The following is a 6,723-nucleotide window of genomic DNA, read 5'->3' as shown; positions in this document are numbered from 1 at the left end:
AAGTTCTAAAATTAATAATCTCAACTTCCACCTTTGGAAACTAGAGAAAAAACAATTTAGGTGTAAAGCAAGCAGAAGAACAGCAAAAGAAATAATAAAAACTAGAGCAGAAAACAATGAAATTGAAAACAGGAGATCAACAGAAAATCAAGGAAACCTAACCTAGTTCTTTGAAAAGAATTGATAAGTTGGTTCTTTGATATAAAATTGATAAAACCCTAGCTAGTCTAAGCAATTAAAAAGAGAGAAGACACAAATACTAATATTAGACATGAAAAAGGAATCATTACTACTGATCCCATGGACATTAAAGGATAATAAAGTGATACTGTGAACAACTATATTCCCACAAATATTATATCTTAGAGAGGAAAAGGATTAATTCCTTAAAAAGACACAAGGAGAAATAGATAATCTGCATAGGCCAATATCTATTAAGGAAATTGAATCAATAACTAAAAATATTCCAAAAGGTAATACACAAGCCCATATGTTTTTACTGGAAAATTCTATCATAACTTTAAGAAAGGAGTGATACCAATTCTTCACAATCACTTCCAAAAAAATAGAAACAAAGTTAACACTTCATAACTCATACTATGAGGTCAGTATTAATAGCAAATTAAATACAGACAATATGAGTAAGGAATATTACAGATTAATATTTCTCATGGACATAGTTTTTTTTTCATCTTTAAGAAATTATCAAATCGAGCCGCGCTCTCGGCCTCTCGGCCGGGCGGTGCCGAGTCCTCCCGGCCCCTTCATCTCCTCCCTCCGGCCCGCCGTTCCTTGCGGGACTGCCACCCCCACCTTCGCCCCAGTCCTTTTCTCTCCCCGCCGAGCCGCGGCGGCACCAGCCGCAGCTTCAGCGGGAGGAGGAGCCGGAGCCCGGAGGCGGCGGTGGCCGGAGAGCCCATGGCGTACAGTCAGGGAGGCGGCAAGAAGAAAGTCTGCTACTATTACGATGGTGATATTGGAAATTATTATTATGGACAGGGTCATCCCATGAAACCTCATAGGATCCGCATGACCCATAACTTGGGGCTAAATTATGGCTTATATAGAAAAATGGAAATATGTAGGCCCCATAAAGCCACTGCTGAAGAAATGACAAAATACCACAGTGATGAGTACATCAAATTTCTACGTTCAATAAGACCAGATAACATGTCTGAGTATAGTAAGCAGATGCAGAGATTTAATGTTGGAGAGGATTGTCCAGTGTTTGATGGACTCTTTGAGTTTTGTCAGCTTTCGACTGGTGGCTCAGTTGCTGGGGCTGTGAAGTTAAACTGACAACAAACTGATATGGCTGTTAACTGGGCTGGAGGATTACATCATGCTAAGAAATCAGAAGCATCAGGATTCTGTTACGTTAATGATATTGTACTTGCCATCCCTGAATTACTAAAGTATCATCAGAGAGTCCTATATATTGATATTGATATCCATCATGGTGATGGTGTTGAAGAAGTTTTTTATACGACAGATCGTGTAATGACTGTATCACTCCATAAATATGGGGAATACTTTCCTGGAACAGGAGACTTGAGGGATATTGGTGCAGGAGAAGGCAAATACTATGCCGTCAATTTTCCAATGAGAGATGGTATAGATGATGAGTCCTCTGGGCAGATATTTAAGCCTATTATCTCAAAGGTGATGGAGACGTATCAACCTAGTGCTGTGGTGCTACAGTGTGGAGCCGACTCACTATCTGGTGATAGGCTTGGTTGCTTCAATCTGACAGTCAAAGGTCATGCTAAATGTGTAGAAGTTGTGAAAACTTTCAATTTACCATTACTGATGCTTGGGGGAGGTGGATACACAATTCGTAATGTTGCTCGGTGTTGGACATACGAGACTGCAGTTGCCTTGATTGTGAGATTCCCAATGAATTGCCATATAATGATTACTTTGAGTATTTTGCCCCGGACTTCAAACTGCATATTAGTCCTTCAAACATGACAAACCAGAACACTCCAGAATATATGGAAAAGATAAAACAGCGTGTATTTGAAAATTTACGCATGTTACCTCATGCACCTGGCGTCCAGATGCAAGCTATTCCAGAAGATGCTGTTCATGAAGACAGCGGAGATGAAGATGGAGAAGATCTAGACAAGAGAATTTCTATTCGAGCATCAGACAAACGGATAGCTTGTGATGAAGAATTCTCAGACTCTGAGGATGAAGGAGAAGGAGGACGTAGAAATGTGGCTGATCATAAGAAAGGAGCAAAGAAAGCTAGAATTGAAGAAGACAAGAAGGAAACAGAGGACAAAAAAGCAGATGTTAAGGAAGAAGATAAATCCAAGGACAGTAGTGGTGAAAAAACAGATACCAAAGGAGCCAAATCAGAACAGCTCAGCAACCCTTGAATTTGAATGTCTCACCAATTTCAGAAACCATAAAAGAGTGAGAAAATATTGGGAAGAAAATTTTTTTTTTCTTTTTGAAGACTTCTGGCTTCATTTTATACTACTTTGGCATGGACTGTATTTATTTTCAAAATGGCTTTTTTTGTTTTTGTTTTTCTTGGCAAGTTTTATTGTGAGTTTTCTAATTATGAAGCAAAATTTCTTTTCTCCACCATGCTTTATGTGATAGTATTTAAAATTGATGCGAGTTATTATGTCAAAAACTGATCTATTAAAGAAGTAATTGGCCTTTCTGAGCTGATTTTCCATCTTTTGTAATTATCTTTATTAAAAAATTGTACTTGGAAAAAAAAGAAATTATTAAATCGAATGGAATAATATATAAAAAGAATTATATACCAGAACAAAGTAGGATTTAATGCAAGTATTCAAGGCTGGTTCAATATTCAAACATTAATCATTGTAATGTACCATATCAACATGCTAAAGAACCAAAATCACATGTCATATAATACAGGTAGAAGAAGCACTTGATAAGATGCAACAGATATTCATAGTAAACATTTTCAGTAAACTAGTAAAAGAAGAGAAATTTGTCACTTGATAAAGAACATCTACAAAAAACCTACAGATAACATCATACTTAATAATGAGATATTGGGTGGTCTTCTCCTAAGATTGGGAATAAGGCAAGGATGTCCTGTTGTACCACTTCTAATCAATATCATACTGGAAGTCCTAATAATGCAATAAGACAGGGAAGGGAATAAAGGTATACAGATTGGGAAGAAAGATAAAGCCTATGTTTGCAGATGACATGATTGTATATGTAGGAAAAAGAAACATACCTGGACCTAATAAATGAGTATATCAAAGTCACTAGATATAAGGTTCATATGACAAAGTCATTTTCCCCTATATACTAGCAATGAACAATTAGAATTTGAAAATTTAAAAAACATACTTTTTATAATAGCACACAAAAATGAACTATTTAGGTATTAATCTAACAAAATGTCTACAGAACTTACATGTGAAAAACTACAAAGCTTTGATGAAAGAACTTAAAGAAAATCTTAAAAAATGAAAGATATTCTGTTTTTATTGGTTGGAAGACTCAATATTATTAAGATGTCAATTCTTCCTAACTTGATCTACAGATTTAACACAATTCCAACCAACAGCCTATCAAGCTATTTTGGAGATATTTGCAAAGTCATTCTAAAGTTTACATGGAAAAGAGGAAGACACAGAATAACCACCACAATACTGAAGAACAAAGTTGTAGGACTGACAGTACCCTATGTTAAGACTCACTATAAAGTTTACAGTATTCAAGACAGCATGGTATCAGCAAAAGATAGACAGATAGATCAATGGAAAAGAATAAAGAGTCCACACAAATAGTCAATTGATCTTTGAGAAATGAGTAAGGCAATTAAATGGAGAAAGGATGGTTTTTCAATAAATGATGCTGGAACAATTGAGCAATGTGCAAAAGAATGAAACTAGACTTCTGCTTCACATTTTTCACAAAAATTAACTGAAAATGGATCATAGACCTAAATGTAAACTGCAAAACTAACCTTTCTAGAGAAAACACAGGAAGAAATTTAGGTCACCTTGGATTTTTCATGGAGTCTTAAATATAACACTAAAATCATCCACAGAAGAAAAAATCGAAAAATTGGAATTTATTAAAATTAAAACTTATACACTGTAAAATCACTGTTAAGAAAATCAAAAGACAAGCTACAGTGTGAAGAAAAATCCTTGCAGAACACATATATGATACAGGATTTTTATCCAAAATATATAAGAAGTACTTAAAATCAACAATTAAAAAAAGCACCAAAAATCCAATTAAAATATGTACAAAACATATAAACAAACATCTCACCAAAGAAGAGACAAATGTTATATAAGCTGGTGATTTTATAGAAGAAAAAGCAATGCTGGAGGAATTAACCTATTTTTGCTCTTTCCCTTTATGCTTCAAAAGCTTACCTTAGTACGGCTATTAGATTCCTAACTACCTTAGTTTCTGTTTCCTAAGGGAATATGCACAGTGTAGAAAATACATAAACGTATACATGCTATTTAACATCAATTTAGCATTCTAGGTATTTCTGGAGTAGGTACAGAAAAGGTAATGTGATCAGGAAGACATTTACAGGTAACCTATTTGTATTAGATTTTTTTTATTTAACTTAACAGAGAAAAACTAAAGTTACACTAGCCTCAATTTTCTATAGATGATAGATTCCAATTTCTAAAATATATATGAAGGGGCACCTGTGTGGCTCAGTCGTTAAGCGTCTGCCTTCGGCTCAGGTCATGATCCCCATGTCCTGGGATCGAGCTCCGCATCGGGCTCCCTGCTTGGCGGGAAGCCTGCTTCTCCCTCTCCCACTCCCCCTGCTTGTGTTCCCTCTCTTGCTGTGTCTCTCTCTGTCAAATAAATAAATTAAATATTTAAAAAATAAATAAAATATATATGTATTGTAAGTGCTTCAGGTTCACAGGTGGGCTTAATATACTAATTGCATTTAAATTTATAGGTTATTTGTGTCTTATGTGTTTGGTTTAGTTGTGGTCAATTTACTATATTCAGGATGTAAAAATATTTGTTACATTAATAAAAAAGACTACATTTTCAACTTTAATTTTTCAAAGATTCAGAGGGATTTTGATGTATTTCTTATTAGAAATTACTTAGATGTAACCTCTGAAACAAATAATACATTATATGTTAAAAAAAAAAGAATATAGTAGAAAGGGAAAAATGAAGGGGGGAAATCGGAGGGGGAGATGAACCATGAGAGACTATGGACTCTGAGAAACAAACTGAGGGTTCAAGAGGGGAGGGGGGTGGGGGGGATGGCTTAGCCTGGTGATGGGTATTAAAGAGGGCATGTATTGAATGGAGCACTGGGTGTTATATGCAAACAATGAATCATGGACCACTACATCAAAAACTAATGATGTAATGTATGGTGATATACATAACATAATAAAATAAAATTAAAAAAAAAAAAGAAGTGAATCATTGTGCAAATTCCCAAGAGAGGGCATTAGGTTCAATCTTTCAGTTGGAGAAGTTTCAAAGAATTTGTGGGCATTTTTAGACTAATCATGTCCCTTGAAAATGAAGACAAAATAAATACCATTTTGAAACAACCAAAAAAAAAAGAAAAAAGAAATTACTTAGAGGTAAATAGTTTAGCCCAGCTTAGGCACAAACAATTTACTAGGCAAACAAAGTTTTGAAATCCCTATGGATACATGACTTGGTGCATTGTTTTCTCAATCAGAGTGTAGAAATGGTTCTGATGCTGTCCTTTGGTGACTTTAAGTCATATTTGATTTACATGGTACAGTGATACTGAGAATACATTTCTAGAGAACATGTATTATCTTTTCACCCATGTATTTTTCTAGTCTAGTATATACTAAAATAAGCAACATTATCAATTCTGAATGTTTGATAGGAATTATAAATATACTTACACATGACCTCAGTAGAAATGATTACTTGATGTTCATGATTCCCTAAATAATTTATATAAATGCACTTTTAAACTCAGGGAAAAAAATGCAAGGCTTAATAGATTACTGTAGAAATAGGTTTATATTCACGGGCTTTAATTTTTCTCTCTAAACTAAACTCATCCATCCCAATTTAATTCATTATCCATACTTTAGTAGGTAACATAAATGTAATGAACAGAACAAAATGTGTCCAAGTTAAAATAACCCTTACTTTTATTTTAAATAATTAGCAATTCTTGACAATATGAACTGGGCACAAGTTTTGGTTGGGGGATGCATGTAGATGATTTTTATTAGAAGAAAATGATACATCATTTGACATTGTATAGAGAGCATCTAAAGATTGTTGCTGGTTGAAGATTTGCCTTTCAGTGTTATGGCAACAGTATCTCAGCAGGCCCCGCAGGAGAGTCCTGTGACGAATCCCAGTGGACTTCATGGCCCTGGGCTTGCAGTACCAAAACTGACATTTTTTTTGTACCAAAGGGTTTGAGTTGTCACAAGTGTCTGCTTCATCTCACTCCTGGCTTTACTATTATGCTATAGCTTTATCTAAAATAGGAAAATGTAATTGTCATTTAAAAGTCAGGTTTAACAATATGGAGAATAGAAATTATCAGGTGTTTTAATACAGATATAGATAGTGATATCAAGCTCCTTCTTAACCTCAAGTTTTCACTTACTCAAATGAAACAATATTTCTATGTAAGAAACAATGTATGTAACAATATTTTCTATGTAAGAAAATGTTTATATTAACAAATGTCTCAAAGATTAACTTGGGAAA

At 34.6% G+C, this 6,723-nt stretch overlaps 1 pseudogene; it reads left to right on the top strand.

Annotated features, from left to right (window-relative positions):
- Positions 1-803: 803 nt before the first annotated feature.
- LOC118555284 (histone deacetylase 2 pseudogene) lies at positions 804-2,741 on the top strand (annotated as a pseudogene).
- Positions 2,742-6,723: the final 3,982 nt, after the last annotated feature.

Source organism: Halichoerus grypus, chromosome 1, assembly GCF_964656455.1.
Source record: "Halichoerus grypus chromosome 1, mHalGry1.hap1.1, whole genome shotgun sequence".
Classification (NCBI taxonomy): Eukaryota; Metazoa; Chordata; class Mammalia; order Carnivora; family Phocidae; genus Halichoerus; species Halichoerus grypus.
This window is presented reverse-complemented; position numbering and strand designations above follow the sequence as displayed.